We start from the raw sequence: 14,473 nt of genomic DNA on the forward strand, positions 1-14,473 counted from the left end.
AAAGAATAGAAAGATTAAAAGAGTTAGTAGTAAGAGAAAAGAAGAGTTTAGCTGTAGCTGAAGGAAGAAAGTTGTTAAGTTGTTGTTGAAAAGAAAGAAAGAAGTTGAAAGAGTTTATGAAAGAAAGAAGAAAAAGAAAGAAAGAAAGAAAGAAAGACAGACAGACAGGAAAGTGGAAAAAGAGCGTAAATACATGTCTCTGGTTTTAGGCATGAGACAAGAGTTTAAGGAAAGGATGGCAACATGGAACAGAATGTGATTTGTCACTGGAACAACACTATTGACTGACTTAAAGAAAGAAATCTTTATGAGGTTAGGGCAAGAGTAGAAGGCTGATTGCAAGGAGTTAAGTAATAATGAGAAAAAATCAGCAATTTTTAATTAATTTTGTGGAAAAAAATGGTAGCATAAAGAAGGAATTCTGAAAACCTTGTTTGATTCCCTTGTGAATTATGTAATAATTAGTGTAAAAAAGACGGAAAGATGGTGGTAGAAGGAATATGGTTGACAGGCAAAGTCAAAGCAATATGTTGAATAAAATATTCTCTTAGAGATATTTTGTTGTACAATAAAAAGCATTTGTTTAATCACATTATCCCTTGAATGTCCCCAAACAGTAGCAGGTAAAAAGATAAATGGCATTTGTTTTTTCTTGCCAGATATTTTATCTTTGTTGTCTCTTCTGTACCCTTAAGTGAAGAAATTTCCTGGCAAACCATTACCACATGAACTTGTAATAATGGGCAGATGCTTTTATAAAACTATGTGGAGATGTTCATGGGGGAGGTAGAGGAAACCCTCCATCACCTGAAAGCTAGCTCTGCTAAACTCCCCATTGTCTGTCTTCCAGATATTAATTCATTAGTCATTCAACCCATCATACTAGCAGATTATTATCTTTGTGACTCAACAGCAACCTCTAAAACTTTCACTTATGTCTCAAAGGAAATTTTCAGGCCAATGGAAGAGTAATATTTTCAGAATTTATCTCTTTTCATACATTTTTGTTAGTCATTAAAGCAGCCTGACAGAGACAGATATTAAAATTTTGAATTAAGTATAAATATTTTAAAGTCTTCTCAATAATTCTAGTGCAAAGGGGTCACTAATGATAATGCTGCTCATCATTGTTTAGAAACATTGTGCTAAATAATCTGTAAGCTAAAAACATGTACATTTTTTCAAACTCTTAAACAGACATAGCATTTTTTATGCTTAGTGAAACAGTGAACAGCAGAAATATACTTCTTAACATTTAACCTGGGGCCACTAACTTTACCATATTTCTATTTTTGATTATTAAGGTCTTTATATTACTTCTAAAGAAACTAAGGAATACTTTTTACATGTTTATCATAATTCACTATATATTCAGTACAATGAATGATTTAATGTTCATTATTAGTATAACTATTTCTTCATGATGTCTAAACATAATTTGATTTCATTTTTAAAAGTCACACTTTGTATGATCATTATGCCATTCAATTTGTCATAACTTATATGTTTTTACATCATGCTAGTAACTGTTTAAGAGCAAAGATTATACAAAATATATGATAATATAGTCTCAAATAGAGTGGGAACAGCTGTAGTACAAAAGATCGAGACAAATTTGCGTGTCATCTATGATTTCAAGTGCCATTGGTAGCTGTTGAGTGAACATGGGGACTGATTATGTTTTCCTACTAAAATAAAAAGAATATCATTGGAAAGGCATTCTAAGAGTCAGCTTTTTCACCACTCATCTAAACTGAAAAATATACAATTAAAAAATTCTTGCAAGCTTGTTCTACTTAATAGATTCCAGATAATAATGTTAACAGACTTGATTATTTTAGAATTCTTTAAAAAATAAGTCAGTGAAGAACTAATACTCAGAAAATCAGAAGTTTAATATGGTTTAAGCTTCTAGAATCTAAAAATTATTCCTGAAATTATAGTTAGTTGATATATTATGGTGTCTGGCTACTGATGGAATTGTGAGGAATTGAAATTGTGAAGAATTGATGTCATCTAGCATGCACAATTATTGGCTGTGTACTCAATGTATACATGGATTACTTTTTTCCTTAGAATGTTGTTCTGGGTTGCACAAAATTGAATGAAAAATAAGAATGTGAACACATTGAATATGGATATTTACATATTTTTAAAGTTGAAGTCAGATAAAATTTAAATACCTTTTCTTTAAAAAAAAAAAATAAAGACTTTATGTTGCTTTTTAAGGTTGACACAAGGGATTATGGCTTAAGGCCCAGAGCATACAAATGCCCAATGATTAATGTCATCTCTTTCTCTGTAACCAAATTCATCTAACTCCACTAAGTCCTCTAAAAATAAACACCAGCCAGGACCTACATCTTGGACTTGCTTCTCTCACTTTTGCTAACATATTTAACGTGTGGCATTTTCCTCAAAAAAAAAAAAAAAAAATGTGAGCCCAGCTTTCAATTTATAGTCTTAATCTCTATGGTTGGCACTCCTTCAATCACATGAAATACCCCAGTTTGTCATGTCGTGGGACTCAGCTCTGCTTAACTTGGTGTATCCTTCTGGGTTCAGAAAAGAAAACAGAAAATTTTCTGGGTATTTTAAATAGAAAGATACTTGGTATAGGGAATTTAGATCTTAGAAAGTCATTAGAAGTATTAAAGGTGCATGCTGAACTCTCTAGAAGTTCTCCATGAATAACAGTACTGCACTGATCTACTGAGTGACTCCTGAGGCTGCCCCTAGGGCTATCTTGAAAGTAGAAACATATAACTACCTATAACTACCTCTAATAATCCTATAACTACCTCTCACACCCAGGAAGCTGAAGGGACACTGCATGCCCTATAGGTAAGCCCCATATATCAATATTGCCAGGCCTCAGTAGTAGTCAAGAGCCACAGAAAGATAAACGTCACTTCACTTTGCCTTCCAAATCCTCATCAAGTACACATTTTACACCTAGAACCTAGAAGGAACTCTTGGAAATTTGTTTTTTAGCTTTTCATCCTCAACAAATAGGCGAATCTAGGGGTAAAGAGACAATAGTTAAGAACCCAGCAATCATCTAATTATAATGAGTAACTCAATCTCAACTGACAGCAAACCAATTAGGTGTACCAGTGGGCCAAATCTGCAAATTTTGTCCACATCCATCATGGCAGCACTCACAAAACAAGACTTAGCTTAATCATATCAAAGGATTAAGTCATAGAACTTCTCATGCTTTTATATCTGAATGAAAGAAAGACAAATTAAGTATTAAAAATATCTATGGCTTCCCTACAGTAAGTCAGATATGACTTCCAAGACCCTTTGTCTAAAGTTATTTATGTTTAATAATAAAATAGTGATTTTCATAGTCACAAAGAAAAACTTGTCTATTCTCATTTACATGAATTGACAGCAACAGCTTTTGCCAAATATTTTGATTGCATATTCTTATTGTCAAATGCTAATGTCTAAACTTGGCTCTGTCGTGTTAACCATGCCATATTGATGTAACTCTATTTTGTCTAACAAACGAGTGATATCACAAACTCACCCATTAAGCCAAAGACTAAGAGTTTACTTAATGTACCCTCCCAGCTTTACAATTAAAAGCAGACAGTGACAGCTCCTTTCAGAGAAAGAAATCCAGAATTTTTCTGGTAGGTTATTATGAAAAAGTTAAAGTGCTATTAATTTTAGAGTTGGTGGAGAACTTAGATATTGTCTTTACTATGTTTACTATTTGAGACTGTGATCCTAGGAACCAGGATTAAGGCATGAGGCAGAAGAATCAAGAATAGAGAGAGAAACAATATGTTATCAAATTAGCCATTACTATGGAAACATGGTACTTGGTTTCTTGTGGCCATATGAGAAATGTTATGAACACATGCAGAAGAAAGGAGAAATATTTTTTTTTTATCAGTGTCTATCCCCATGTTCAAAGATTGTTCTAAGAGATATTAACTTCCTTATGGAGGAAGATACATGAAGGCAGATAAGCCCTGGGAAAGAAGTGTACAAGGTAAGCCTAAGATTTTATGTTCTCATTATAGAGATATATTTCAGATCCCAGGAACGAACAAAACCTTAAAAGGTAATTTCATTATTTCATTAGATCATTTGCTTCTGGGTGATGTGGTATATGTTAGACCAGTAAATCTCATAGTTATGTGCCTTTTATTGCACCCTTGTTGACATAAAATGGGTCCCTTAATATGAGACAATATTGTGCAATATACTGTATTGATAAAACAAGCATTTAGATGGTGATGCTTGTAGAGGCACTGTACACAGAGAAAGTAAACCCATATTCAGCTTCGATGTCAATTCTGATAAGAATAAAGTACTTCTCTCACCTGGATAGAAGGGGTATGAGGTCATCAACCTGCCACCAAACCCTGGTTTTGGGGGGTTGGGGGTGGAAATACTATGGTTTATTGAAGCATCAAAAGTTGTCCAACAGATTGATAACCCCTACCCCTTATATATGTTCTGCAAAAAGTGCAAAGTACATTCCCCTGGATGTCCCATGTAACAATGTCAGAGGAGATCAGGACAAGAAGTGGAGGTATTGAGGTCGAAATTGAGGTGAGGCGCGTTCTTGTTATACCTACCTGAAACTGAATAAATAGCTTGAACTTGTCAATAGAACAGTATCTTTCATAAGAGTTGAAGCAAAGAGAATTTTAAGTGGGTGCAAGAAATTTCCTATAGAAGTACAAATAATATAGTCCCGCCTCTGGCTAATGTAGGAATTGTAACATTCCTAATAGTCGAGCATCCAGCTACTGCTAAAATGTCTTAATTAAGGTGACAATTACCTGTACTTCCCAGAATTATATCACCTGCTGGCCATCTTAGAAGCCATTCTCATGAAGACCAAAAATTCAGATGCTGTACATGAGGAATTATAAGTAAAATGCTTAGAAGATGAAGTATTCAATGAGCCACTGTAATCAAAAGGAAGATACCATTCAAAATTTGGAGATTTTCAGAGTTCTTTGAACAGCAACTTAATTTAGAACCAAACACTCTATGAGCTTTAGGATCTCATAGCAGGAGAGTCATGAAAAAGAATGCCTGAGGATGGAGATAAGATCTAGCAAGAGGTGAAGAAAGAAGGAACTCCAGGAAGGAAGAACTCAGACAAGCATACATGACCCCCTTAGTTGAAAAATAACCCAAATAGTAGTTTGTTTTCACATCATGATTATGGGTGCTACTGTGCTTTTGAGCCCTAGTACACCATGCTAGGGGCTAGAGGTGGCAGCTGCAAAAGTGTCTGCAGATGTTAAGAGATTGAAGTGGGCAGTTGGTACAACTGCTCCTCAAGATGTCTTACCTCATACTCCAACTAATTCCATCTTAGATGAGAGTGTAACAATCTCCTTTTATAAAATAAAAGAAAGTCAAAGGCATTCAATAAAATAAAATCAGTCTTAAAAATGTAAAGAAAGGTATTTGAAGATATATAAACTTTGAAATGAAATACTACTTGTTCGGTATCTTGCAACCATTGCTTTTTGTCTTGATCTCTTACGAGACAGAAAAATTTACTATGGCTTTTGCCTACCAACCCTTCAAATATTTAAAAATTATTGTCATCACCTTTTAGTATTTTTTTCTATATTCTTTAATAACTCTTCTTCATCTGATAATGATTTCAGACAACTTACCATTCCAGACAACTCAGATCTCTTTCTATACATTCTTCTTCAGCTGAGTTTTCTAAAATAGAACATATTTTAGGGTAAGTACACAGCTATATCTTCAAGCAAAAATTGAGCAAACAGGAGAAGTAGTCAGATAACCTGTGGAGGTCAGGAAAGCAGAATCAGGATCTGGTATAAAGTATGCATGAAAAATAGAAAAGTCAAGCACACAGGAATTAGGGTGAGGTCAGTACCAGTGGAGGTTAAAATTAAGAGAGACAGAGAAACATACAGTTTATGATTTTGGATAAACCACCATGAGAAATGAGCATCTGGATTCCCAGATAATGGTTGTACACGGTATTGCTTTGTAAATTATTTCCAACATTCCCAGCCTACTAGTTCCATCATAAATCTTAATATACTGTTGAGGAGTTTTTATTTGTAATAACAATCAGTCAATGAACAATCCAGATACATTTCTATAAAATTTAAAACTATTAGAAACACAACAAACTTCAATTAGTAGGTATTAAATTCCAGCCAGGGTGTCAAAAATTTTTACGTGTGTTTTATATTAAGTATCTACAATAACCCTGTGAAATTATTATTATTTAAATAGTGGGTGTTTAGGTTATTTGTCTAAGGTCACATAACAAATAAGTGTCAAAGCTGGAATAAAAATTAGATCTGTCTGACTCCAAAATGTATGCTTCTGAATGCTATAATGTTATCTCTCACTTAGCCAGTATACTGTAAAATTCAGAAAATAATTTTAAGTTTCTACTCTTTACAAAGCAGAATGATAAATATTGTTTTCAGGAAAGTCTTATATCAAGAAGCTCACACTCTAGTCAGTAACGTGAAAATGTACCAAACGTTCTCTACAAAAGATCAAATTCTTAAGATGGAAATTAAAGCATAGTGTCGTATAGTCACACGGGAGAGAATAATTAATTTCATCTGAAAGCATTGGGAAAAGGAGTGGTTCTTGAAGGTTAATAGAAGTTCCATAATTGGAGAAATGACAAATATATGGAATTTTAAACAAAGGAAACCCCATTAGAAGGCTATCACATTTGTACAGGTGAGATATAATGAAGAATTCAACAGAAGCATAAAGCTAAATCTTATTTTTTCTTTATAATTAACTTTGAATTGCACAAGTGAGTATTAATTTGTTCTCCTTTTACAAATTAGAATGTTAACAATATACCTAATCCTTTACTAATCCCTTTCCCATACTGTTATTACTACTGCCATGAATCTTCTTTGTATTTCTCCATATGTTTGCTTTACATATACTCACACACACACACACATATATAGTACATGTGAACTATATATACACAAATAATTTTAAGCATGTACATATAGGTTTTATGTATATACCATGGTACTATTATATTAGTTTACTAGGGCTACCATAACACAATATCAAAAAGTAGATAGTTTAATACCAGAAATTTATTGTCTCACCGTTCTGGAAGTTAAAAGTTCTAAGTCAAAGTATTGTCAGGGTTGGTTCCTTCTAAGAGCTATGAGAAAAAAATCTATTCAATGCTTCTTGCCAAGTCTTTAATGGTGTGCTGGCAATCTCTGTCACCTTGGCTTATAGAAGCATCACTCTTATTCCTGCCTTCATTTTTATTTGACTTACGCAAATGTGTATGTGTTTGTCTCCAAATGTCCCGTTTGTATAAGTATAACAATCATATTGTATTAGGACTTAGCCTAATGATCTCATTTTAAGGCCTTTATAAAGACTTTCGCTATGAATTAAAAGTTTGTATTTCTCCAAAATTCTTATTTTTAAATCCTGGATGATTAAGTCATGATTATGGAATCCTCATGATGAGATTTGTGCCCTTATAAGTGATATGAGAGATGTTTCTTCCTTTCTCTCTCTTTGCCACATGAGAACACAGAGAGAAGATGGCTGTCTACAAGCCAGGAAGTGGACCCTTACCAGACGATGGATCTGCCAGCAACTTGAAACTTTCTAGCCTCCAGAACTATGTAAAATAAATGTTTCTTGTTTAAGTCACTTGGTCTATTGTATTTTCGTTATAGCAGCTCAAACTGTGAAAGACATCCTATCTCCAAATAAGGTCACATTTTGAGGTACCAAGGACTTCAACATATGAAATCAGGGAGAATATAATTAAACCAATAATGACCATAAAAAACTTTCTGATTTTTTCAGATTTAGCATTCCCAGATCTAAGAAGCTAACTGGATATAGAAATCAATTGAATGTTCAGAGTTGAGATTTTTAAATGATCCAAATTTCAATCTAAAGCAAATAGATGTTGAATATGATAATACAATTTTGTTGATTTTTACCAGCTATATTGTTTTTTATAAGCTAAGCAGCAATATTGATAGACATTTTTATTTGTATATGAGTTCTAGAAAAGCATTTTACATCTTAATAATTGTTCCTCATGATTATATTGTGAAATAAGTAAACAGTTAATATTTTTATTAATAATTAAAATGTTGATTGTTATTAAATTATAGTATACTTAGAAAATACAGCAACATCGGTCATAAATTGTTTTGACATTTTTCAAGTTTCGAGTATGGGTAAAAATAGTTTTACATAATGTGATTCTGAACTAAAGTCTTTTTATTTCAGGATAAAAACAGATGCTACTTAGTGATGTCATATTTATTTGTAAAGAATTAATTTTGCTACTGATTTCTATTAAACAAATTAGTGCTTTATTATTGAGAGAATTTGGAGCAGGTTATTTATTTCCTTGTTTTAATATAGTATTGCATTAAGGAAAGAGAGGAAACGACTAAAACTTAGCCTTTCCCTTTAATTTCAATAAGATTTCTGGCCAACATTTTTTACAAAAGAAGACTCTACATAACATGCTTTCCATTCCTGAATAGTATCTTGTTTCAACAGTCTAAATTTTCTAATTTTATCCACATGATTTCCTCCATTATATAAAGTCAAATTAAGAAGTGGAAGACTGAGCTTAAATCCATCTATTTGCTCAAAGGCTGTGCAGTGTGTCAGATATTTCATTTCTTTAGAAGTTTCAGATCTATTCTGGGGCATTGCATATCTCTTCATCACTTGTCTATAAGGCTGTGTTAGAAAGAAAAGCCTGACCTCAGTTCAGAAATCAACAGAGTGTCTGGAATCGAGAGTGAGTAGGCTTAGAATAAACAGACCCAGAAATTGCAAAAAAATACTAGAAACAAACAGGCATCATGGGTACTGCAATCAATTATTCAGAGCTGTTGATTTCTACCACACAATTTAAGCAAACACAATGCACTACTTGGGACTCTTCACAACACAACTGAGAAATCATTTGCTTAAGAATAGATAATATTATACCATACTTATTAGTTGACCACTGAATTAATGATCTGTGACACCTTGGGAATAGGAAGAAACTTATATCTTTGTTATTACTGGTTGCTCCATCTGTAGTACAACAAATTCATTTTTTTGCATTTCTATAAAAATAAATGAGAAAGTTTCTTCAATGTTGTATAAAATTAAGTGAAAAGAATCTTAAGGTGATTTTTTTTTTTTTTTTTAATGTTTGGTACTACGCTCTCCAAAATATATTGTAAGTTAAGCATATGGAAGTGGGAGAGTTGAGGAAATGAAAAGAGAAATGGGATTATAGTTTATACAACCAATGCCAAATTCTAGTTCCAAAAAAAATGCTATAACCAAGTTTGTCAATAATATGTCTGGTCTTTGCTATTGCTTTTTTTCAGACACAACATGAATTTCTCTGTAAAACTAGACAACTTAACTATAGAAAGCTAGTCTACAATGATTTCACGATACAATCCTGTAATGTGTAATTATGACACCCTCCATTAAATAAGTCAATAATTATTTATTTTTCTTTAACATTATATAATAATTTAAATTATATGACATTTATGTTTGGTAATCAACCATTATTGTGATTAAATATTTTGAAACGTTCACTTTTGTTATATAAAATTTTAGAGTTGGAAAGGAGCTCAAAAGACCTCAAACCAATCCATTATTTTATAGATAAATAAACTTTGACCAAGAAAAACTGGGTAATCCAAGATTATGCAATTTATAAGTGAAGGAAACAAAACTCAAAGTCAGATCTGGCTGGCCCAGATTATCTTTACCTGCCATAGCCGAGCTCACTGGATATCTTATTGATTAGCTACTCTGATATTTTTTAAATATACAGCATAAATAATGGCAGGATATTATATCAAGTGTGTACAACATGGTATCAAATCAAAAGATTTGCAATACTACTTAGAAGGGTTTCTGTGAGAAAATTGATAGACATCTTATATTGTTGGACTATCCTCCCTTTCATGGGTAGTCCTGAAAAAGATGAAAACTTCTTTCAGCATTAGAGCTTTAAACAATACATCTCAAAGTTTACTCTGCCTGGGTGAGAGGGCATCCCTAGGATTTAAAATAATTTCTTAGTAGTATATAAGGCCAGCTACACAATTTGCATGGCTTAGTGCAAAACAAAAGAGTGAGGCCCTTTGCTTAGTACCTTGTTATTATATATATAAAAATATAAAACTTTTCCTTTAAAATATTACATAATTACACAGAATTCTAATCAAATAGGAATAATAGTGTTACACTAGAATTAATATTAATTTATAAATTGCAAAAATTGTGTTATAATTTTATATAATACTATAAATAATTTCTCACAGCAGCATCTTGATTGATCATAGAATTTTCGTCTCACTTTTTTGCCAAATCATTTATTAGATCATCAAAATTTATATTTATAGCAACTTTATTTATCATTAATATAACTAAAAGCAATATCAGTCACTGTGAAATGCAAGATCACAAATAGTTTTGAAATTTTTAATTTTGAGAAGAATCTTTCTGCTGATGCAACTGTTTCTGAAACTGGTAATATTTTATAGGCTGTGATAATATTGGAATACATTTCAAATAAATTGTTTTAAAATACATAGTTTTAGTACATCTGGACTCGATGTTTGGTATGGAACAATTTTTCCAAAAAGATTTAACTCTTTATATAAATCAGTTTCTTGTAAATCTGAATTTACTTTAAATGTAAATTTAAATACTGGTAGTTTAATGTTTTCTCAGACATTTCTTGTAACTTGTGGAGGTCATATAAAAACAAAGAAGCTTCACTCTTTGTACATAATTCAAAATGCATTCTATTTCTGTATCTTCAATTTCAAAAAAATTAATTTAAAATTGCCTTCCTTGTTACTTATAGAATCATCGAAAACATCACATGAAAATAGTGTGGTTTTCCAATAATCCAATGATATTCAAATTTCATTTCTATTTCCAAGCCTGTGCAATATTGCATCAGTTATCAGAACTGGAGATTCTAAACATTTTGATGTGTTTTAATAACTCCCAGTATTCTTTATTGCAATATCCATGTATAAACTTTTTATTTTGCAATAATTTACTGACATAGTTTACTGCTTGACTGCCAGCAATCTCTGTTCCAGCATTCAGACTGGAGAGTTAATATTTCTGCAGACACCTCAGAACAGGCTCTGGAAACTGATGAGTAAACCATTCACACCGCAGGTCATGACATCCGTGCAGAACTACCTCCCATAGCCAGTGCTGGCACTTTTTCTGCTGATGTAGCCATTGCTATATCCAATCTGGTCTTAAGTACTGACTTGTCAGTCCCCATAATGCTCTGAAATGCTCCAAGACATTCCAACCACCATGCATTCAAGTTTCTAATAGGTATTGACCAGTTCTGTACCACAACTTTTATATGCTCTGGGTGGCAGAACACTTACATGTTCTATTTTTCCATCAGATTTCACTTAAAAAGCTTAAGTCCAAAGAATTTCAAGATAGTGAAAGCAAAATATTAAAGCATGGGGTCATTATCAGCACGAGGTTTTGTACTACTTGACAGATTACATGCCAATGAAGCTGGCTTTGGTAGTAGGCAAAGATTTGAACAGATGGTCAGTGATTTGGAAGTAGCAAAACTGAAAGATTAGATAATAATGAAGTTTGAAAAAGACTATTTTATCACATTTAAGTCTCACTGACCCCCAGTGAGAGCCTTCACAGGAGAAATATTTTTAACAAAGAATCGATTGAACCATACAAGATAAGGAACTATTTTTTAAAAATTATCCAGCCTAGTTCTTCCTAATGGCACAAAACTAAAACAACCCATGGGAGAATGGATGAAGGTGTTTGACAAAATCAAGAACGTGACCTTCTCACAGTGTTCTTCTGGGACTGAATCCCAATTTTCCAGGAACAAATCCAATGCTTACTTCATGATTAGTCACTGGGCAACTCACTTGCGTAACAGTATTTATGCGAGTCTGCCTTGGCCAAGTATTTATCTACAGTAAAGCATGAAATTTGTTTTATTCAATAGTAATTAGAAGTTTGAATGCTGATAAGCTTCCATGTCTAACGTTATAAAAGTCAGTAAACATTTTCAATGATTAAGTATTTTTTCAAAGATCATACAACTAATAAGTGACAAAACCAAGATTTGAACCTAGAAAGTATGACTTAAAAGCTGTACTCATAATATGATACTCAATAACTGGATCCCAGCACTACCTAATCTCTCTTTAAACTTACAATCATACATTTCAGATAGGTATTCATCACTGCCCAAACAAATAAAAACTAGTAGATACTTTAGAAAATCCTTGTTCCTCTTTCCCCATGACTATTTCAGTTTTCCATAATTCTTTCATCTTTACTGAATTGATGATCTCAGCTTATATATTGTTTATATATATATATATATATATATATATATATAGATGAGACTAACTTCATTTTCCTCCACTAATATATATGTAAGAATTCTCTAATATTATATAAAGATCTCCCCTTTTCTGGTCTAAGGTGCTATAGAGTACATCTCTCACTTCTCAAGGACTTTGATTAACAATTACTCCTTTTCCCTATCACATGATCAGTTTCTCCTTTTATACTAGACCATTCCATCAGAATATAAATGTACCCTACATTTTTTAAAAGCTACATCTTGAATGAATTCTTCAGATTTTCTGTGTCTACTCCTTTCCATTTCATTATATCCCAAACCCATTCCATTAAAGTCACTCTTGTTAAAATCACAAATCATCTTTCTAAGGTTAATGGCCAACTTTATGTATGCTTCTCACTTAAATTGTTAGCAAGATTTTAAATTGAATAATCTCTTCTTTAATAAAACATGCTGTTCTTTAGCTGTTGACTCTCATAGTGCAGTCTACAGATAAGAAGCATAAGCATCACCTGTGGCTCCCCTGAAGCAGCAAAATAAACACTGCTCAGAATCTGGTTCATACGTCAAGACTGATGATATCACACATACACATTCTAAGAGGGTATGAAAATTTTTATTACTCACATAATAAGGCTTTCTAGGAAGAGTAGAATGATTCTGAAGTAGATTCAGAATGACTCTTGAAAGCAGAGAAAGGAGACTGGCCTAGGGTTTTAATGTGGTTAGAGGGTGGTGCCAGGTAAAAGTTTTCTCACATGAGCAGACTTTTTTCAGGGCTTGAACCTCTCACCAGCACCAAAGGAGGAAGAATCTGGTCTTTCTTATCAGATTATCTAGATGTGAGCAGAAGAAGAGGGAGGAATGAGGCTTTAAAGCTGTCAACAGTCAAATATCTAAAAATGTAGTCAGACCCTTTATTATACCTGGGGACTTATAAAATAAATAAATTATTGAGCCTCATCTCAGATCAACTGAATCAGAAACTCAGAGGGTGGGGCTAGGAATCTGTGCCTTCACAAGATTTCCATTAGGTTTTGATGCATTGTCAAGTATGAGAACTTGTTTACAAAAAAACAAGCTTTATCTGTTTTCTTCCATCTCCTATGTCACGTTTTCTCAGTCTCATTTACTAGTTTTTCTTTCTACTTGGTCTCAAAAAAAAAAAAAATCAGCTTCTCTCTACCTAAATTGTCTTTAGAGACTTTAAAATCCATCAAGAAGTTATGACTCCCAAATCTTTAACCCCAGTCTGGAGCTCTTCACAGTGTTCCAGTCCTTTTTTAATAAATGCCTTCTCAATATCTCTTCTTGGACATCTAGTAGACATATCAAATATACAATGGCTAAAACAGAAAACTTTTTCATCCCTTAGAGATTCTCCAGACAAACTCTTATTTCTTACCACATATTCCCTTTATCAGAAGATCACACTACTATCCTTTTAGTTGCTCAGGCCACAATTCTAAGAGTTATTAGGTAAAGCCCATATAAAAACTGACACTAAATTTTGTTGGTTCTTCCTTTAAAATCCCTACCATGTCTTATTTTTATGACATCTGCTCCTTTTATAGTTCAAAATACAATCATTTTTCATCTGGAACAGGCCAGCAATCTCTTAACTGTCCTACATTGCCTTGATTCTTAATCCCATCAAGTTCATTCCCCAAGCACAGCCAAAGGAACATTTTAAAACAGAAATTAAATCATGATACACCCTTGAACTAAAAAAAAAAAAAAAAATCCAAAGTCTTTATACTGTAACTAGAGTAAAATTAAAACTCCTTATTGTCATATATAAAGACCTATGTGGTTTTTCATTTGCTTAATTCTCTTATCTCCAGAATTTCTCAATTATCCTAAATTATGCATTTGTTAATTTATCAATAAGTAATTGATAGTCTTTCCTGCTCTCCTAAGCAACTTGAAAGCAAGGATTTTCCTTATGTCTTATTCAGCTCTATATCTCTAATTTATCATCACATGAATAAACATAAAATTCACCTGACACATTAGGTATTCAATAAATATTAAATGACTAAATGTGTTGTAGAGGGACAA

The 14,473-nt window shown here is 32.7% G+C and overlaps 1 long non-coding RNA gene across 1 annotated transcript in view; it reads right to left on the bottom strand.

Annotated features, from left to right (window-relative positions):
* Positions 1–5,675: 5,675 nt before the first annotated feature.
* The window catches only part of LOC120615116 (uncharacterized), a 38,214-nt gene continuing 29,416 nt past the window's right edge, over positions 5,676–14,473 (bottom strand). The window contains exon 2 of the long non-coding RNA XR_005656200.1: positions 5,676–5,715. This is a non-coding gene — a long non-coding RNA (uncharacterized LOC120615116). The remainder of the gene's footprint in view (positions 5,716–14,473) is intronic.

The sequence above is a fragment of the Pteropus medius genome, unplaced genomic scaffold (assembly GCF_902729225.1).
Source record: "Pteropus medius unplaced genomic scaffold, Ma_sr-lr_union100, whole genome shotgun sequence".
NCBI lineage: Eukaryota > Metazoa > Chordata > Mammalia > Chiroptera > Pteropodidae > Pteropus > Pteropus medius.